We start from the raw sequence: 23,090 nt of genomic DNA, 5'->3' as shown, positions 1-23,090 counted from the left end.
TCTTGTGAGCTCCCCAGCGTCTTGCGAGAGAGAGTGTCACAGGGCGTGCAGTATTATTGCTCTTCCAGTGCCCCACTGCCCCACACGCCAAACAGGTAGAGATGGGAGCACAGGGCTGCCTGCACGGGGGCTACAATGTCGTGCGGGGAACATATCAACAACGGTAGAGGGGCACAACCACTCACCCGTCACCCAACAGCAGCCTCGAGCTCCGACGGCGGTGGCCGCTGCGGCAGATGACTTGCCAAGCTTCCAGGGCCCCACAGGGCGATCGCAGTAAGTGCACCGACAGCACCGCTGGTAGGCACCTTAAAGTCCGTCACACCACTCAAGAGTCTCGTAGTCCCACAGCAGCAGGCCGGGCGAGGGGCAGCAGCCCAGGCGCCTCACCTCCGCACACAGGAATCCGTAATGGCCGTCGAGCTCCACAATGTGAGGGATGCGCTGGTGCTGCTCTCAGATCCCCAGCGGCTCAGCGATGATGCACCAGCGTATGTGCAGCCCCACGACTCCGGATCGCCGCCGCAGGATCAGGTCACAGCGTCGTGGCAGTCAGCAATCTTGCCTGGGGAGCTCCGATTGTATTTTCATACTAGGGCCGCCATCTTGCGCCAGGCGAGGACCAGATGAAGCTAGGCAGTTACAGGCGTGTTTTAGCAAAATCAACAGCCCCAGATTGTACCTCGGCAGTCTAGGAGTCAGTATACACGCAGCAGAGCCGTGGATGTCGGTGATACAACAGTATATTAGGCGGATGGTGATCTCGACTGGCAGAGCAGCGCTAAGGTGCGGCCATCTTGCTGGGGGCTGTCTAGCGCCCCCAATTTAAACCATAATTCAGTACTTGCGCTCTAAAACAGTAATTAAAGCAACTATATAGTTATTTCATTTTGCTATTATCTATGTTTCTTAAAAGCAGCTTTTTGCCACCCACTACCCTGAGGCTTTAAAATATGATTATTGCTTGATATGACAATGAGATTTTACTACTTCAAACAGGTTCCATTGCTGTTGGAATTTGGTGTAACCAAACAGGCCCTGTACTTTAGTAAATAATTCTGAAATATTGTTTACCTCAAGGGACACCTAAATCGTTGACAAAAACGTTTAAAAAGAGGTGGGCACAGACTCCACTCTCTCTGCTCTTTAACATTGTGAGCTGAAAGAGTATTTTTAATTGAGAAGGGCGTGGAAGTTTCAGAAGGTGGTGTGGGTGCCATGATGACAGGTATTACTTTCTGTACTGTATTGGAACAGGTTTGGGAGGAACCAAGGGTGGTGGGGAGATTGCAGAATGGCAGGTATTGTTGTGTAATTTTTAATAAACACTGATATGGGGCTGAGAAGGGTGTTAAAGATGGAGGTGTGGGAAGAAAGCTGACAATCTGGAGCAATATTACACATAATGCCCCCATGGCACAACAGGCATGTTCACCCGCCTTGCTTGCCCTCGGGTCACTATGGTATCACAGAAGGGGCTGAAGAATCTTGTGCAACCCCTTCTATAACATTGCAAGCGCTCATGCGCGCGCAGCACCAGTGCTATCTTCAGAAGACATTCCCTCATTTGAATGGGGGCATTGCCATGGACCCCTCAGATATCCTCCTGCATGCATGTGCAGTCATTCCCTGGTCTGCCTGCTAAGGTGTCTCTCTCACCTCTTTGATGAGCTTTGAAGCAGCCACTCCATATTTCACTGGAAAGGCAAGGGTTTGTGGCTGCCCTGAATGCAGTGCATGAATAGTAATAGGGTGCACTGTCTCTGTTTGCACCCGGTGTACCTGTTTAAAGGTACACCATCAGGGCGGCCTTTGGCATGTGCAAGCTGTGCACCTGCACAGGGCCGCCAAACCCCAGGGGCCGCCTGGCCACGAGGAATCAGATACAATACATATTCGTGGCGGCCCCTGGCAGGGATTTGGCGGCCTCCGGCTTCCGCCCCGCCCGGATCCCCTCTTCCGGGGCCCCCTACCTATGCTCCCTGCACAGGGCCACCATGAGCCTAGAGCCGCCCCTCCACCATGGCACGAACTGTAATACCCGTCCCGGTATTTGTAGTGCATTTAGAAGAGGAGAGGATATTGCTGGGACGATGGAGAAGGGTGGTAGGTCATTGAGTTCTTTGTTGTTTGTATGTAGGCCGGCGAGGGGGAGAGATTAAGAAAGAATGGTGTGGGTTTTTTGCAGGATGCAAGTTATTAATATTTCACTGAGGGGCTCAGGGAAACGACTGTTCTGCATGGCCCCCCCATGATTTTCTATCAAGCCTACCGATCTATAATTCTATACGTTGTAGCTTGCAAACGTTCTCTGTGGTGCATAAGTAACTTTCTGCTATCAGTTGCAATACATACCAATGATCAAGGCTAGTATTTTCACGTTTGGTAGGTGCATGAGTTACTGACGGTTATTAAAATTGAAACCTATTTCCAAAGAAGTAATTTTCAACGTTTGGCTGCAATAATTATCCTTGCAACCAGGGATTTTGCTCCTTGTACCTGCATTCAGTTTGCAAGAATATGTACACAAAGCTGCATGCAAAAACTCTGATGTCTCTGTAATCCTCATATTAAGCCAGACTCCAAAGGATCTAATCCTCATAAAATTCATATTAGGAGCATGCAGAAAATTATAGTATGAAATGGTTTCATCTTTCAGATGTATTAATAGGTTGTATTACATGAAAACGCCTTCATTACAGAAAGAGAACATCTGAGCTGGGAAAAAATGAACTTTAATAAATATAATTTTGATACATTAATACTTGACATATGTGTTTAGTAATGTATTTATTTTCAATAAAAGCTAAAAAATTCATACAGCATGAATTCGCCCTACCATTTTCCACGAAAAGACTGTTTTCATATGTCATATGCTATATGCCAGAATCTGTTTGCTCCCGTCATAATACAGTACTAAAGGGTGTATCACGTACGTCATTTTATGCCTGTTGAATGTGGCTCTATGACATGAAAAGATTTGTGTCAGGTATATTGACAATGGTTTGTGCTAAACTCAGTGAAACTACGTGTGTAAAATGCTATTTATAGACATGCTACTGTCAATCACAGGAAATGCAGGCCGTGGCGCAGTATGTGTGACAACTTATTGCTGGCAAATGAAAATACCCCCATCACCTTCTGCAGTCAAATTCACTAACAGGAGTCCGTCCACGTGATACTGCCAATATCGCCAGCAAAACTAAACAGAGAGAATATATGAGCAGCAGCTGCCGGTGCAGGTAAGCGCGGTGTGGCGGGGTGCAGCGGGGAGGTGGGAATGTCAACAGACAACAGAATAAGAGCAATTTATTTATTTAATTTGCCTTATTCCGTCGTCTGTCAACATACCCCCGCAGCGCCCTGCACCACCGCCCACCATGCATACCTGCACCGGCCGCTGCTGTATATGAGTGTTTGTGATAGGGCTCAAAGAACATACATAGGCATAGGGTGACCAACCGTCCGTAAATTTCACGGACAGTCCGTAATTTCGGCCGTCGTTCCGTTGTCCGTGAAGGATTCTTTAACGGACGCCATTTGTCCGTAATTTTAACCGGACACCGGTCGCACCACCCTAAGCTGGCACAGGTTCCACGCACCTCCCTTCTTGACTCTGATGCTGTTGAGGTCGGGTGCAACAGACTCCGATGCAGCACCAAAGCTCACATACACAGCAGCATTGGAGAGGCACAGCGGGATGACAACCCTCACACCTTCAGCCCTTGATGAGCTGTTAAGAGGTGCTTGAAGGTGACTGAGAGGGAGGGGCTGCAGCTTCAGGAGCAGGGGCATCTATTCAGATGCAAACAGCCCTGTATGCGTCATGTCTCTGCAATTTAGAGGGGCCTCACTGTTATATTCTCCAATCTAAATAAAGTATTGTACTTGTACATTATATAAGATGCTTTGGAACACTGGCTTCTCCCGAGCAACCTGTCTTCTCTGAGCCTGCGATTGGAATGTAGAGGGCAGAGAGGGAGAGCAGTTGCAGAAGAAGGTGGCTTGTGTTTCCAGGGGTCGTTCCTGTCATCTCATTAAACCATCTTTCAATCTCCTTATGTGTCCTGCCTCTTCAAAACTGGTGAAGAGGATGGGATACCCTTTTTAAGGAAGAGGACATCAACGTATGAGATTTGTATTTACAATTTACTGAAGAGGAACGCGTTTCAAACAGTGAGTGACCCCTGGATTGTTTTTTTTTCTGGACATATACTGACACTGATGTTGTAGTGTCCATCTAGCCAAAGAAGTGGTAACTGTTTCCACTTGGAACTGCTGTGGTTGTGTTTTTTTTCCCTTCACCAATTATATGAGAAGTCTGGAACATTTGAACAATCACTTTGGGTTGTTTCTTTCGTTAAGGAACATTTTTTTTTTAAAAGTCGTGGAAAAGGGGATTCTACCGAACATATACAGCGAGGGAAGCTTGTTATTAAAGGTAAAACGAGGCAAGTTTGTTTTAAAGACTCTGACTGTTGTATGGTGAAGCTTGCTCCTTCAGAACTTTACTTTTTGAGAAGTGCATTCGCTTCTTTGTCAAAAGACTCGTACGTTTCCTTGTACCGACTTTTCAATTAATAGGGCATTACTTCAACCCAGCAACGTAACGTGTTTACATTCAAAGAGGCATACCAGTTAGATAAGAAAAGGCCAGTGCGCTTACTGTGTATTCCGCTCGAATTCAAATGTCGCCATTTCGCAATCTTCTGGAAGTTCGATGTATCCCCGATGACGTCTCGCTACAGCTAACCAGCAAGACGTTCCGATCTAAAGTGCACGCACGACGTCCACGTAAGTCGTGCCGCCATCTTGAAATCACAAAGCAAAACTCAAAACCGGTGACACGCACACCATCACTTTGACACTTGAAGCGTGCCACCAGTTTGACTTGCAGTTCGGCGGTCTAGCATTTTGTCTGCTCTGTTACACACGCACCAGGAAGTTGCGCGTTTACGTTTGTTTTCTCCTACAGTATTCTCATCGGCATTCTTAGGTGACACGCTCACCACTACAAGCATGTCACAGCATTTTAACCACACGCGCACTAGGAAGTGGTGCATTTACATTTTTCTTCTCTGTCACAGAGTCCTCATCGGCATTCTTCGGTGACACGCTCACCATTACAAGTGTGTCACAGACATCCTAACCATACGGTAATTTTATTCTCCAAGCACCTCAGTGATATTTATTTTTAGATTGAATCACAAACTATCAGACTTCCTCGCAGAGCACTACCGGCCAGGAAAGCCACATTTTAATTATTTAAACATCATTCAAAGTGTAGCAACCTTAACATGTTCTGTTATGTGACGCATGAATGGTAATTTTAAGTGTCTACATCACATCTGGCATTTTAATTTTATTTCATCTCGTCTAAGTGCAATTCCCACCACATTTACATATCCAATGATGACATCACAGGTGATTCCAGCACCACCATTTTTCCTGCAGAATCCAGGCCAACCATGCATGATGTGGGAACATTGGAAGGAGACTTTTGAAACATATTTAGAAGCCATAGGTGGGGATGTATATGTTTCAAAAAGAAAATTAGCAATTCTAAAACAATTTTTAGGGTTAGAAGGCAGAAATGTTTTAAAAACGTTACCTATGGTGGAGGCTATCAACATTGAAATTAACACAGAGGAAGAAGCTAGTGGCGATAGTATGTTTGATTTATATGACATTGCTCTTAAAGCATTGGAAGAAAATGTTGGAAAAAAGGTTAGTGTTGTGGTAGAAAGACACAAATTTTTTTCACGTGCACAATTACCAGAAGAAACTATCGAACAATATGTCGCAAATTTAAGAATGTTAGCTGTTACTTGCGAATTTAACGACATGAGAGATGATCTAATTAGAGATCAATTAATTAATAGAATGTCGAACCTCAAGATTCAGGAGAAATTGCTGAGCTTAAAAGATCCTTCTTTAGACAAAACATTATCTGTAGCTAAAAAAATGGAGAATACATTCAGATATGTTAAAGAACTCAACACATTATCTAAAAAGGTTGTTCATGATGAGACATTGCATAGCATAAAGGGAGGTGGTAAAAAATTTGATGAAAAAAACGCGCCTGAGAAAAAACATGATGTGGTAAAATCCAAACCCAAATTTTGTTTTAGGTGTGGTAGTCCAAAACACACGACTGACGCTAATCATTGTCCAGCTTCTAAAAGCAGATGCTACAAATGTAGAAGATTTGGGCATTTTGCTAGATTGTGCAAAAGCTCTGTACCTTCCGCAATTTCTAAATCTGTTAACATGGTGAATCAGTCAGATACTTTTGAAAAGGAAGAACTTTCATTTGACAGCGATGACGATGATATAGAAGTTATGGTCATGGAGTCGAACCAAGTTCTTAAATTTTGAAGCTGGAAAGCATGATAGTTATCGTCCACCAAAATGTACTATTAGAATTAAAGGCAAGGAGGTACAAGTCTGGGCTGATTCGTGTTCCCCATTCACCATTATAGATAATTCTTTTTGGGAAAATTTGGTGGGAAAATTGGAGGATTTACAACCCACTGATGTCATTCCTGAGGGATATTGTGGCGAAAAACTACCTGTTGTGGGATTCGTAGAAACAGAAATGTGTTTTCTGAATAGAAAAACCACTGCTAAATTATACTTTGTACATAAGGGTAGATCACTATTAGGTTGGAAAGAACAAAGGGTCCTTGACATAGTATTGAATCCTAATCATCCACAACAAGTGTTATTAACATCCACTACAAACACTATTGACTGGGTTACTAAATTTCCTGAATTATTTAGTAAGAAACTAGGATGTTTAAAAAAGTTTAAACATCGGATCATTCTAAAAACCGATGCTATTCCTAAAGTACATAAAGTTAGGAATGTTCTGTTTGTATTAAGAGACAAACTCAAGGACGAATTGCAAAGACTTTGTAATGAGGGAGTAATTGAGCCCATTGAGGCATCTGAATGGTTAAGCCCCATAGTTTTGGCCAGAAAACACAACGGAAATATCAGAATGTGCATTTATTTGAGAGACTTGAATAACAATATCTGGATAGATCGTCACCCTCTTCCTCGTATTAATGAAATGTTAACAAGAGTAAAAGGAGGTACACACTTCAGCACGTTAGATTTATCCAATGCATACCATCAAGTGTTATTACATGAAAATTTGAGACATGTCACTTCATTCATCACACCAGAGGGTGCTTTTCAATTCATTCGCATTTCATTTGGATTGGCATCGGCTTCGGACATATTTCAAAGAGTGATGCAATCTATTTTAGCAGGCCTAAAGAACGTTTTAGTGTTTCAAGATGACGTATTAGTATGGGGGTGCGATAAGATCAATCATGATAACATTTTAGAGCAGGTACTCAAGAAACTCTCGATGGCTGGGCTCACCATTGCTTTAGAAAAATGTAAGTTTGGTGTAAGCGAGGTTGAGTATTTAGGCCACACATTGACATGCAATGGAGTTAAACCTAAACGGAGCTTAGTTGAAGCTATAGAGAGAGCACCTGCTCCTAGTGACAAAGACCAACTCAGGTCGTTTTTAGGTCTAGCTGAATATTACTCAAAATTCGTACACCATTTCTCCAAAAAAGTCCATGAATTAAGAAAATTGATGAAAAAAAATGCAAAATTCGAATGGTCTGAAGGTTGTCAGCGTAATTTTGAAGAAATTAAAACAGATATTTCCAAAGCTGTCACCGTAAAACATTTTGATCCAGAAGATAAAACCATAATTTCCACTGATGCCAGAAATCATGGTCTAGGTGCTGTACTTATTCAAGTGCACAAAGGAAACGAAAGAGTAGTGGCCTACGCTTCCCGTACTTTAAAGGGTGCAGAACATACATACTCCACCATTGAAAAGGAAGCTTTGACGTGCTGGTGGGGAATACAATACTTTCGTATTTTTGTGTGGGGAACCAAATTTCAGTTACACACAGACCACAAACCTTTGGTGGACCTTTTTTCCACCAAGGGGGTGGGCAAAGCTACATCTAGAATCGCAAAGTGGTTATATGGTCTTCAGGAATATACATTTGAGATAAAATATATTCCTGGTGCTAAAAACATATATGCGGATTGTGTATCAAGGTTACCATTAGATAATATACAAGACGAAGAAGATGATGAATGGATGGTAGCAGAGGTAAAAGATGTTTGCAGTGCCATCAGTGAAGATGATTGGAAGGAAGCTCTTGATAAAGATAATGTGTTGACCAAAATCAAGAGTGTTTTAAATCGAGAACAGGGATGGAGATTGCATAAAGAATTGGAGCCATTCAGGTTAATTTGGTCTGAATTAAATGTTGTAGATGAGTTACTTAGGAGAGGGAGTAGGTTGGTGGAACCTGTGACTTTGAGAGAAAAATTATTAAACACCATGCATGAAGGACATGGTGGAATGTCCGCCATGAAAAGGAGAGTTAGGGAGGATTTTTGGTGGCCCGGGATGGACATACAAATCGAACGATATGTTTGTGACTGCATAGCATGTGCATGCAGTGACAAGACCCATTCATTTCAGGAAACCACCATTGTCCCGTCATCTATACCCAAAGGTCCTTGGGACAGGTTGGCCTTTGACATTTGTGGACCTTTTGATGTTTTAAATGTGACAGAAAGATTTGCCATAGTGATGGTTGATTATTTTTCTAAGTGGCCAGAGGTAGCCTTTGTATGAGAAGTTAAGTCTAATAGTATTATTTCGTTTTGTGAGGATATATGCAGAAGGGAAGGTTGTCCTGCTGAGATAGTTACAGATAATGGTCCTCAATTTATCTCAGAGGATTTCGAGAAATTTCTTGTCAGGTGGGGCATCAAACATACAACAACACCTGTTTATCATCCTAGGGGCAACGGTCTTGTGGAACGCTTCAACAGGGTGTTGGTGGAGTGCATTCAACTAGCCTGTATGAGTGGTGGGTGTTGTAAGCAACACGTAAAGGATATGTTGTGGTCGTATCGCACTACCCCTCATTCTGTAACCAAAGAGACACCTTTTTCCTTACTCAAGGGTAGAGTACCATGTTCTGTAGCTGTACCAGCTTGGATGAATAAAGCTGGTAAACATGAAACTGATTTAAAAAAAGTACAACATAGGGTAATCAAATACCAAAAAGCTTATTATGATAGACATAACAAGAATATTGTAAAACACAAATGCTTGTTCACGCAGGGAATGTTTGTAAGAGTATATGTGGGTGACAAATCTAGGAAGGGGTGTTCAAAATGGTCCTTTCCCAAGAAGGTAGTACTAGTTAAGGGAAACAGTTTAAAGTTATCAGACGGTAATTGGTGGAACACAAGAAAAGTGTCGCCATGCTCTGACACTGAAGTTGCTGCATCATCCAATGTCCAGCATGACGCTGACGTACGCAAGCCTATGTCTGATCCAAAGGATGTACCTGCGTCCAGTGTCAGAATTGGTTCTGGACGCATACGCGTAATGCCAAAAAAATATGATGACTATGTATGTTCTTAATTATATATTTTTTTTTTCTGTTGAAATGTTCTTGGAAGGGGAGATGTGTTATATTCTCCAATCTAATTAAAGTATTGTACTTGTACATTATATAAGATGCTTTGGAACACTGGCTGCTCCCTAGCAACCTGCGATTGAAATGTAGAGGGCAGAGAGGGAGAGCAGTTGCAGAGGAAGTTGGCTGGTGTTTCCAGGGGTCGTTCCTGTCATCTCATTAAACCATCTTTCAATCTCCTTATGTGTCCTGCCTGTTCAAAACTCACACATTCCCTTTCTGCCCAGGGCCCCAAACATCCCAGAACCAGCCCTGAGTACACTGAGGCAGCACGTTGTTCTCTTCACAGAGCTTAATTACTGTCACTAAATTGTAAGCAAATCTTCAAACATGCAGTCTATAATGTAATAATAATAAAAAAGAAATGGCACAATTGCACCCACACTGATTAACAAAGTATGGAGGACAATCAGTTAAATCAGTTCTCTTGGAGTATCTCCTTTAAGTACTGTACATCACAGTGGGGGATGGCAAAACTAAAATTTTGGAAAGAGAGCCTGTCTTCTCATTGTCCTGTCCAGGAGGGGGTGAGGAGCCCTACCCCACCCTGGAAGAGACCACGATGATACTAGAATACTGCATGCCCACCCCTGTGCCCACCCTGGTGGATCCTGTTCCCACTCCTGTGATGGCTCCTGCCCCCCCAGTGATGGCTCCTGCCCCCCCCCCAGTGATGGCTCTTGTCCCCCCATGTGGTGGCTCCTGTCCCCCCCCCCGCCTGTGATGGCTCCTGTTCCCCCCTGTGGTGGATCCTGTCTCCGCCCTGGGAGGCTTCTGTCTCAGTCCTGGAATAGCTCCTGCAGCAAGGGTAAAGTTCTTGATGGGCCTCTTCTCAAAAAGGCTCAGCTCAAAATTAATATGAAAAGTTGGGCAAGTGAGTAAGTGAAGGGATGGGTGGATGGCTGGATGAATTAGTGAAAGGGTGAATGGATGAATGAAAGATTGAATAGATGGATAATGAGAGAGGATGGATGGATTGATGAGTGAGTGGAAGGATGGATGAGATAAAAGGTAAATAGCTGAATGTATGGGTGGAAGGGTAGCTGGATGGGTAAAAGGGTGGATGGATGAGTTAAAGGATGGATGAGTGAAAGGTAGGATGAGTGAAAAGGTGGATGATGAGTGGGTGGGTGGATGAGTGAAATGATGGATGGATTGATGAATTGATAAGTGCAAGCGTGAATGGATGGACGGATGAGTAAAAGGGTGGATGTAAGGATGGATAAGTGAGTGAAAGGGAGGGTAGATGGAAAAAAGGATGAATAGAAGAGTGAAGGAGTGAAAGGACAGATGGATGAGAGAAAGGATGGATGAGTGATGGGTCAATGGATGGATTCATGAGTGGATGAGAAGATGGATGGGTGGGTGGATGGATGGAAGGAAGGATGGCTAAGTGAAAGGGTCGATGGAGAGAGAAAGGGAGGATGGATGGATGACTGAAAGGGTGGATGGGTGGAAGGACGAGTGACTGGGTGGATGGATGAGTAAGTGAAAGGATGGCTGGATGGGTGAAAGGGTAAATGGCTGGATAGATGAGTGAATGGATGGCTGGGTAGAACAGTGGATGGATGAGTGTACAGATGGATAGGGTGGATGGATGGATAATGGATCGATGAGAGAAAGAATGGATGAAGGGATGGATGAGTGAAATGATAGATGGGAGGATACATGATGGATAGATTTGCAAATGGTTGAATATGTTTGGATATGGCTGGGCTTACTTATATACTATTGCACAACCTCCTCTGATGTGTCTGTAAAACTTACCTATTGTCCTGAAGTTTTGTCCTGAATTTTGACCTCCTGTCCTGAATTTGTGTCCTAAATTTTGACCCTTTGTCCTGAATTTTTACACTCACCGTCCTGAATTTGCAGCAATGCCAGTTGGTCACCCTACATAGGCAACAAGTCAGAAATACAAAAAGGCGTGTGCAAACTTTCTTTGTAATAGTAATTAAACCATTCCCAGCCATGATATTACTGTGTGGAGCAGCCCTTTCTAATGTGTAGAACACATAATGCTGAATCATTTGTAGAAGTGTAACATGCAAAGCAAGCCAACAAGCAAAGCAGATTAATTTTACCACATGTACTGAAATTACTTATTTATGAAATGCCTTCGGTGCAAGAAACAACGATTTCAACATCCGCTATATTTTACCAATTCTATTTGAGCCACGGTCCAGAACAAGGAGCAGCAAATGACCAAAGGGCGACAGTATGATAACCTTATGTTATAGGTGATAAATGAGAAAACACAGAACTCGTGCACAAAAGACTGTGTTTCTAGTGCAGTTTTTCTATAGTGGTGCAACCCGACTCTCCATTTGGTTGCGAGGGATGCTCAAAGTCCACGCATCACTGAGGGTGTTTACAAAATCACAATTCACCCCCTCACGACCACTAAAGCAGCACGAATATAAATGTGACGTCCCTGCATGGGATAGGAGGCCTAAAACCAGGGCCAGACAGGCCGTAACTGGCACCGGGCATTTTCTCGGTGGGCCGCCAAGATGGGGGCAGTTTTGGGCCCCTAGGGGTCCGTTTTTGTTACAGTGGTTTAAATGGAAAAAAATAAGTGCAGGTACTCACAAAAAAAAAGTTGCGTGTTGGGGCGGAGTTTGGGGCGGAGCAAGGGGTGGGGCTATGTTTTCCAATAAATGGCACACTGACAAATCAGTACTAGTGCTGCAGTTTTTATTTTAAAAGCATGAATGTGATACAGATCAGGGTACCTAAAATATGCCCACTACCACAGATAGAGTAATTTCACAGTTACACGCACATACATTCATCATACGCTAGGGCCCATTTCACTAACATACGCTCCAAAACTCTACTAGCAGCAAACCTGTGGGAAGAAAACTCCTAAAGCACCCTGCATCTATATCTAGGCGATAGGACCAGTTTAGTGGTTGCCTAACATAATATAAACAATCTATAAACAATAATCATAAAGTCTTCAATAAACGACAAGAAAAGAAACAACCAACACCATGTTTAAAAGTTATACTGCTTTATCTAAAATTAGTCAGAGTAAATCAGAATAAATCATTTCTCATAGTTACCTATTCTAACTAGTGTCAGAACGGGTCAGGACCAGTCTCTCAGAAAAGTCTTTTCAGGATAAGGTCCTCAGCATCAGTCCTCAGCAACGCAAGTTCACGCAGCAAGGCGACGAAAGAAAGTGTGGGGAGAGCCCTCCCTAAGCTAACATTTTATAATGCAAAATACAATGAAAACACACATGATTTTGACAAGTAAAACTGTATCACTGAGCAGAACAAGAAGGAAGGGATGTAGCTTTGCAACATCTTGAAATCTCCGCTCAGGAAAAGTCACAATACGCAAATCACGGAACAGGAACCAAAAACTAGAAACTATTAAAGTATCCATCTCGCTCATTTCCCTCGGCAAACCGGCTTTAGCACAATGTTCTTTCAGAAGCCCTTTGTTCACCAAGGACAACTCATTTCTTTTGGAGATCCTCCAAACTTGCTGATGTCCTCCCGGAAATTTCCATATAAGGACCACGGTCAGTTGTCTGTAACCGAAATCCAGCAGGGGTCTCCCTTGTCACATCACAGATTTTGCCGGCACCACAGCTCAGCCAGGCTTCAAATTATTCTCAGTTATTTCATGAAGGCCTCCAAAGGCCACAATAGACCATCTTTAATTAAAGAGACAAAATAAAGATTACTACATCATAATGATTAGACAGTGTTAACCCCACTAACACCCTTATGTGTATGCATTTATCTAGCTTTGCGACATATAGAGCATTAATTCAGACAGCGTTTTGTGCTCAAAATAAATAGCACACAGCAACGTTTAAACATGAAAAACTTGCACGTTATTGTAAATACAAAAAACAGCACACGCATGCTAACCCTCGTGTAACCTTCTCTTATATTAGGACCAACAGGTTGATTAGTGAAACACACTTGCACAAGACAAATAATTAGTTGTTAATTATTAATAAATTAATAAAACACATAGACATGCCAGAGCTTCAAAAGCCCCAGAATTTTCTAACAGAAAACTCTGCTCCAGCAATCCCCCCTTTGGTGATATTATCACCAAATAAACCCAAAAAAAAAATTAGTGAAAATTTAGTCCCATTTTAGGAGAAATCAGAAATGTCTTTTCCCCTTACACAACATTAAACACCAGTCACTCTTTCATCATCTCTCTTAGTCTCTAAATAAACACTCTCCCTTAATTCTTCTAATTCAATCTCTTCTGGTTCTCTTTTCGAATTTTTCGAATTCTTATTTTTCTTTTCATTTTTCAATTTCTCTTTCCCTCTCCTGTTTTTGCAACACACACACACTAATCTCAGTATCAGCAAAGCAACAATTATACAAGACAAGGGAAACAATATTCTACCTACGATAGTACTACCTATTCTTGCAATAAAATCCTTAACAGCTATCATCTTATTAGCTAGTTTAGTCCATAAACTCCCAGTTTCAAGTGGTACTAAATCTTCATGCAAATCAGTAATATTTTTGATATAGACCTTCAGGTCTCTACTTTCATCAGGAATATAAGTGCAACAATGTTGAACTTTCAAAATTCCACAAACTCCACCCTCCTTGGCCAAAAGAATATCAAGGGCAAGTCGATTTTGCATAGACATGGCACGTACGGCACTTAACTCCGTATTTACCAAAAGAAATCCTCCTGCGGTATTTGTCGATAAACGATCAACCACTGTGGACAATTTCCGAATTCCATAAGCATTTAAAGAGATTCCCACTGCTGGAATCAAAACCCCAAAAATATCACCCACAATTTCAGACCAAGTTTCTCTCTTAAAACGTTTTAATAGGTTAATATCTTCTACATCACTTATTTTATCTGTATGAAAAATCTTAGGAAAAACCAAACCCACATAACATGTGCCATACCAATGGTCAGGCAACTTGTAATAAGCCTTGTTCCCACACACATAATACACTCCCGGAAAAATAGTATCTTCTCCACCTCTGAAACCCCAACCAGTCGCAACAAAGTATGTATCATGGCACTCACTAGTCCCTACAAAATATGTATCATATTGGGATTTCCTTCTGGTAATGCATAGTTTACCCTTCTGCGGTGCATCTAGAGCCAAAGTTGGACTAACCCCATTTCTCAACTCTTTTCCCATTTCAATGTCCCAAATTGTCTCACTCACTTCATATTTCCCTGCTTTCTCATGCATGTTCACTCTCCTTTCGTCTACCATATCCAGGAAAGCTTTCTCCTCTTTTTTCAAACTGCAAGTTAAATTGTTCTTAAAAATGTAATCTAATGTTAGTCCTTTTTCTTCAATAAAAATCTCACCAAAAGTGTTAGCTTCTTTAGCTGGATTCAGCTCTTTGTTCATTGGCAAGTGCCCAAAAATACTATCTCTGTTAGACATGTTATAATCTATTTTCCCTAACAAATAGAAAACACTACTTAAAATACTACAAGAAATACCATATGTAGCTGGTAAATGATGATAAGTAACACCTTCTGAAACGGATGCAGGTAACTGCATGCAGACATAGCAATCCCTCACTTCCATTGTCTTCACATATTCATATAACAGTTTAGAAAAAACATTACTAGAAAAATTGTTAATTGACCTATCCTTGTGTATGTAACTATTTCTAATTGGAACTACTTTTTGTGAATTCTTCTCTATATTAGCCATGTTTTCTGTATCCATCCCAAATTCAACCTTAAAAGTAACTAATAAAACTAAAACACCCCATAGAAGCATTAATATTCCAGTACAACAGCAGCACATCTTGCACCACCTTTTAAAGAAGGCACATCTATTTTGATTATTCTCTATGTTAGCCATTCTGCTTTAACTTTTACTACTCCACTACTGTAATTAGAACTTTTCAAATCTCCAACGTTTGTTCCGAACTCTTCAGCTTTTTCAAAGATCCTTCTGTTCACTTAGTCCAAGTGAATCCCTTTTTACTCAGTTTGGATACTCATCATTTTCACTCCAATTTCTTCAACATCAAATTGTATCAGATCTCCAACGTCGGAATCCTCAGTACTCGACTCCTCTCCAATGTCAGTCAAGAGTACTTTCAGAATTTCACCAGTATCTTCCTCAACCACTTTTCTCAAGACCACTTCCGGATTATCTTGAATCACTGTTTCTTCTTTTCCTTCTTCAGACAGTGTCACATAAGACCATTCCGGTGATCTGTACTTTTGGTTGGGTCTTTTAACTCTTTTTATTTCTACTGGTTCTTTTGTTCTCTTTGATTCTTCTTCTTCAGCCTTTGAAGTTTGACTGGATACCTCATTCACTTGTTCAGCTTCCGATGTATTTGCTTTTATTATCCTGTATCTCAGTCTTTTCACTCTGTTGTTAGGCCAACGATCTCCTTTCACAACCTTTTTCGGCTTTTCTTTAACACTCCTTTCTCCAATCGAAGTTCTCTTTCTCAGAACTCGACCTTCTGTTTGTTCATTCTCATCATCCGATTCTGTTTCAATTGCCTTTTGCTTTCGTTTCTTAGCAGTTTTCTTTTCTTTCACAGATTCTTTCACCACTATTTGAGACTTCCCTACTTCTGTCCCTCCTCGGGTCTCCGACACGCAATCTTCTTGCTGTCTATTTGTCCCTTTACCTAGCTCCTCATCAATGTTCCCTACACCTCCTCGGGGGTCTTCCGCAATCTGTCCCTCTCTATCTTCTTCTGACCCTGTTTCTTCAAGAATAATCTCAAGTGGCTCTTCAATCTCCTCCTCTTCTGATTCAGGAGTAGTCTCAATGTGTTTTCTCTTTTCTTTTCTTTTCCCTTCACTGCTATTCGAAACTTCAGGCTCTTTCACAGAATCAGAATCTGCTCTTCCTTCTGATACTCGCAGTGAATCTCTTGAAGCTTTCTCTGCTTCCTTTCTCACTGATTCTGTATCTTCAGGATCTTCTCCATCACTGGAATCTGACTCTTCATAATACTCTTCACCAGTTCCCTCTCTCGGACTTGGAATTCTCAGAGTATGACTTGCATGTACCCAGTGTCTCACTCCAGCACACTTTACTGCAGTCGTTGTAGTCAGAATAACTTGTCTTGGCCTTCCCCACCTTGGAATCAAGCAATTTCTTCTTCTGTGCACCTTAATCCTCACCCAGTCACCTGGACTCAGATCATGGGCTTGCTTCTTCTCAAGTGTGGTAGCTTCTTCTCCAACCTGGTGAAACACAGAATGAACTGCGTCAGCCAGGCCTTTACAGTAATCCAAAATCATGTCATCAGTTATTGTCATCAACTTATTCACAGGCACGAATGCATGGCGCATTGCACGTCCCATAATGATTTCATGCGGACTCAATCCTGTAGTTCTGTCTGGAGTAGATCTCATAGTCATCAAGACTAGAGGCAGAACATCTGGCCATTTCATGCCAGTGGCTAAGCACATCTTTCCAATTCTGTTTTTGATTGTGCCATTAATCTGCTCAAGCACACCAGAAGCCTCTGGTCGGTATGCACAATGTAGCTTCTGCTGTATTTTTAATGCTTCACAAATCAAACCAATGAGTTCATTTTGAAAGTGTCTACCTCTGTCAGATTCAACTGTAACTGGAAACCCAAACCTAGGAATTAACTCCCTCAACAGTAATTTTGCCACTGTTAATCCATCATTCCTCCTTGTCGGGTAAGCTTCCACCCACCTTGAAAACAAACAGACTACCACTAGGACATACCTCAGTCTGTTCACTTGGGGCATTTCAATGAAATCAATTTGCATCCTTGTGAAAGGACCTCCTTCTCTGCCAATTGTCCCTAAACTCACCACTGTCTTTTTCCCAGTGTTAAACTGCTGACAAATTAAACACCTTTGACAGATGCTTTCCGCAATTGTCCTAAACTTTGCATTGTACCAGGTCTGTTTAAAGGACCTAATCATCGCGTCCCTCCCCAGATGTCCCTGGCCATGATACATCCTTGCCATTGACGACAAAATTGAGTTTGGCATCACTGGTCTGCCATCTCTGTAGACCCAAACATGGTCTGTTTCTCTTGGCGCACATCCTGCCTTAACCCAATCTCGTTTCTCTTCTTCTCCTGCCTCATCTTGTAACTGTTTCACTTCATCCCACGTTTCTAGGACATTAGTAAACATCACAGAAGGAAAAGACATTTCCTTTTTTTCTCTTTCCCTGTTAATTGATTGGTTCAGTTTCGCACAATACTGTGCCACATCGTTAGCATATCTATTGCCAACAGTGATAAAACCCTCTCCTGAAACATGTGCTGCACACTTTACAACTGCTAACTCCTTAGGCAGCTGTATCGCCTCAAGCAATTTTCCAATCTGTTCAGCATTCTTTATCGGAGTTCCACCCGATGTCAAGAAACCTCTTTGTAGCCACAGTTGGCCAAAATCATGCACCACTCCAAACCCATACTGACTATCAGTCAACACAGTTGTTCTCAAATCTTTCCCAATCTCACAAGCTCTTGTCAATGCCACTAATTCAGCAACTTGCGCAGATTTTACTCCTTTCAATGGTGATGCTTCCATAACCTCTGAAACTTTGCACACTGCATATGCTGCACATAGCACACCATTATCATTTCTCAGGCATGATCCATCCACAAACAGCACATGATCATTCTCAGGCAAGGGAACATCCTTGATATCTGGTCTTGGTTTCGTACAGTACTCAAGCACATCCAAACAATCATGATCATCTTCCATCTTTATACCCACATTCTCAATATCCGGCAAAAGTGTTGCTGGATTCACATTCGTACATCTTTCAAGAGTCACATTTGATGCTCCCAAAATCACTTTCTCATACTTAGTCAACCTACTATTTGACATATGCTGAGTTCTGCTTCTTGTAAAAGAATCGCCACATTGTGAGGTACGAATACCCTTACAGGATACCCCATTATGATCCCCTCACTCTGTTCCAGGCTTCTGCATGTTGCAGCCACAGATTTTAGACAACCTGGTAAACCCACAGCTACAGGGTCAAGTGTCGATGAGAAGTACGCAATAGGCCTTCTCAATTGTCCATGTTTCTGGATTAACACTGAAAGTGCACATCCATTTCTCTCACTGCAGTACAATTCAAATTCTTTTTCATAGTCTGGCATACCCAGAGCTGGAGCTTCACACATTTTTGTTTTGAGCTCTTCAAATGCTGCCAATTGTTCGGCATCTAGATCCAATGGATCTGTCATGTCACTTTTTGTCAATTTAATCAATGGCTTTGCTATCAGGGAAAAATTAATTATCCACTGACGACAATATCCCACCATACCCAGGAACATTCTCACTTCTCTCTGAGTTTTTGGAGCTTTCATTTCTCTTATTATTTTGATCCTGTCAGTAGTCACTTTTCTCAGACCTTTCTCAATATTATGTCCAAGATAATGCACCTCTTTCTTGCAAAATTGTAATTTGGCTGGGGATACCTTTAACCCTCCATCTGCCAGATGATTCAGTAAAGCTATGGTATCCACTTCACAAGCTTCACGTGTCTTTGATGCCACCAGTAGGTTATCAATGTATTGTACTAGCACTGAGCTTTCAGGCATGATCAGACTTTCCAACGATCTTTTCAATAACTGATTGAATATCGAAGGACTCTCCGTATACCCCTGTGGGATACGACACCATGCTAAAATACGCTGGCCAAACCTAAATGCAAAAATTGGCTGGCTGTCATGATGCAATGGAATTGAAAAGAATGCATGACACAAATCAATCACTGTATACCACTCAGCATCATGTGGAATTTGATACAGAATCACCGATGGATTTGGCACGATAGGACAACATGCCACCACAATCTGATTAACCTTTCTCAGGTCCTGCACGATCCTGAACTTGCCATTAGGCTTTTTCAGTCCCATTATCGGTGAATTACACGGACTACTCAGTAGTTCTCTTAGGACTCCTTGCTGAATCATTTTCTCAATTATAGGAGTTATCCCTTCAATTATCTCCGGTGTCATTTTGTACTGAGGAATGTTAGGATATGCAATTCCCTCTTTCACTGCAATTTTCACTGGATCTACATTATTCATCAATCCCACATCCTCTCCTGTAAAATCCCAAACTGCTCTTTTCACTGTATCTCTCAGCACCTGAGGCAGATCCTCCGGATTGAACACTGGAAATGTACCAATTAATTCACTTTCTCTATTTTCTAAAGTCATCCGGTAGAAAACATCATCATCTGGTGTCTCAAAAGCTATTCCATCTGGTGTACAGAAAATTGTGCAGTTCATCTTGCATAATAAGTCCCTACCTAACAGGTTCACTGGACTCGTGTCACAGACAATAAATCTGTGCATGTCTGAAAATTTCCCTATCTGTACTCTTACTGGTTCAGTAAGACGTGTTCTGATTTGTGTATTGGCTACACCAACTACTTGGATTGCTTCATCCGAGAGAGGAAGATTTCTAACATCTGTTGACCTGACAGTTGATCTTGTCGCACCTGTGTCTACTAAAAAAGTAACACCCTCTTCATTAATTTTCCCATCCACAAATGGTCCTGCCTGGTCTATTTCTAGAGTTGCACCAAGTATGCACTCTTCTTCCTCTCCTCGGCACCGTCAATAATCACCTTCAGACTCACTCCCTTCACTCTTTAACAAGTACTGTTGTACTTTGTTAGTACGCCTTGGTTTGTTTACCTGCTCATCATTGAAGAATCCCGAATCCTGACTGTACTTTTGTACCCCTCTATTCTGCGGTAAAGGTGGTTTTGGCTCTTGACTCTGCTGTTGTCTCACAACTTTCTGCTGTTGTTGCTGTTGCTGCTGGTTATTCCCTTCATTCTGCACCTGTTGATTTAAGGATTTACCCTCATTTAATGGTGGATTAGGACATTCAGATCTCCAATGTCCCAGTTGGCCACAGTTGTGACACGGGAACTTTTTCTTTGCTTCCTCAAGACTTCCCCTTCCTTTTCCTGCAAATCTCGGTCTATTCCCTGTATTATTCCCTGGATTATTTGCCTGTTCCACTAACTGTGCTTCCTGTCTTTCTGCAACTTTCACTTGTGCCCACATTGCTTTTTCCTTCAGCTTTCTTTGTTTTGCTTCAATTTCATCACTGAAATATTTTGCATGTCTCAGAATCTCATCTACTTTCTTACTCTGCCAATCCACTGTGTGTTCACGAATTCTCTCACTAATTTCAGGTCTAAGACCATATACAAATCTGTATACAAAATGACTCAAATCTTTGTCACCCAGGTGTTCATCTCCACTGAATTGTTTAAAAGCCAGTATCAGCCTTTCGTAAAAAGCATGAACTGATTCTTTTGCTTCCTGTTGTGTTCGATCTATTTTAACCCAGTCTGTCTCTTTTGGAGGAACTTTACTCTTCAGGTATACCATCACCTGATCATACTTCCTCATCACTTCTGGATCTGGTGCCCCTGTTCTCGGATCTCTTGGATATTCCTCACTAGGCCAACTCACAACTATTTTACACTCAGTCCACAAGTCTGCTGGAACAATTATATCAAACAGACTATTCAGATCAACCCACAGCACTTTTGACAATTTCACAAACCTGTCTACCTGCCTATACCACTCGACGGGCTTTTCTCTCAATCGAGGGAAATCATTCGTAAATGATAAAATATCCTGTCTGGTCCATGGAACATGTACATATCCTCCTCCAGGTATTTCTCTCATGGGAAACTGCTCCACTGGTTTCTCTTTTTCTCTCACTGGAAATGCTGAGTAAGTTGTTCTATCTTCAGATTCATCCCTTTTCTTATACCACCTATCCTTCCACTTTTCCACATCACCCCATCTACGCAATAATGCCACCATTTCTTTAATCTGTCCTGTTCTTCCAGAATTATTCAAATTCTCTATGTCCTTCTCTGTGAAATCCATCCTGGACGTTTTCTGTAAAGCCTTTACTTTATCAATGTCAACTCCTTGCTCATTTGCTATCGCTCTCAGTCTATCATGTGTATTTCTTGCCCTCCATGTTATGCTCTTGCACATGAACAATAATTCACCATCATGATGACTTTTCAGGATTTCTGTCGGAACTGTTCCTGTCACAAGCTCTTCTAATTCTATACGTAATTTAACCACATCAACAACTTGTGAATCTTTATCCTTTTTCTGAAGAACCTTCATCCAGTCATTTAGGTCATCAACTGTTATTTCCGCAGTTTTTCTCGCTGAAACTATTTTTCTCTGCGGTTCTAAAATTGGCATCCCTAAACTACTAGAATCACTAACATTCATGAATTCATTACCTGTGTCATGTCTTGTTTGACTCAGGTCATTTCTCCCTGTTCTTTTACCTGAATCTCCTGAAGGACCAGCTGTATTATTTGCAATATATGGAACTACCAGCCCATTTTCACTTGCTCTCTGTCCATCAAACATAGGAATTACCGGACCTATAGTAACAGGCACTGTAACAGCTTCCATATTCATCGTTAACTCTCTAATTTTCTCAGTCAGTTCTGTTGTCGTCTTTGCTAATTGTCTGGCATTTCTGGCATTTTCCTCTCTGAAAGAACTATTATTCCTTGATTCAGATGTCATTTTTTCTTTCTCAACTGTATCTCTTATCGGAGAAACAACTGGTGTACTCTCTTCCGATTCTGATCTATATGGAGGTGGTCTCTTGTACATCATATCATTCAAGACCTCATCTTCAAACTCTCCATATCTTCTCCTATCTGTCTCAGAAACCCCTTCTTCTGAAGGAGCCGAAGCTTCAACTGTTCTCATAGGATATAATCCATCTGACATGGTAGCATCTCGCCATCTTTTCATTCGATCCTGATGTGTCTCACGATCATGTCTCCTCCCAAACATGTACCTGTACTGACCTCCAGTTCTCTGTCTTTCTCGATTTAATACTTCTTCTTCCCATTCCACTAAAGCCTCGAACTGTGTAGGTCTCGGCTTCGGGTCCAGATGTGCCATCTTTTCCCGTAAATTTCTCAACACGGCCAGATTAAATGAACCATGTTCTGGGAATGCTAAAACACCATCTTCTTTAGTATAGCCAACCCAATTCTGCAACCATATACAGGTATGTAATCCATATTTCGCAACCATGAAGGATGCAGGTGTTTTCGCTGGAGGTAGCAACTCACCCTCTCTTGTCTTAACCTCTTTATCCTTGCTAAACCACTTCTTAACCTTTCCAAAGAACGTCTTTTTTTTTTTCTCTTCTTGATAATACATCTTAGCTTACTCTTATTAAACTCTCTACTTTTTAGGTTGAAAAACTCAATTCTCGCAACGCACCAGTCCTGGAGCGTCTACGTCACTAAGCAGCTCTTCCAATCCCTGCGCGACTCACACTAACGCACCAATCCTAGCGCGAACCCTATTCTGAGTCACTAACCAATCAGTGCGCGAACCTTCTGACGTCAGTAACCGCTGCAGTCTCTGTCTCCTGTCTCTGTCACTCGTCTACCCCTCCTTTACAAAAACTCTCAGTAGACTTCGTGTGTCAAAATTTCTACAAAATCTATTAGTTACAACATGAAAACATCTCCATTGTCTGCTTCGCTAACCACAGAATAGTAAAAGA

The sequence above is a fragment of the Triturus cristatus genome, chromosome 6, assembly GCF_964204655.1.
Source record: "Triturus cristatus chromosome 6, aTriCri1.1, whole genome shotgun sequence".
Taxonomy (NCBI): Eukaryota; Metazoa; Chordata; class Amphibia; order Caudata; family Salamandridae; genus Triturus; species Triturus cristatus.
This window is presented reverse-complemented; position numbering follows the sequence as displayed.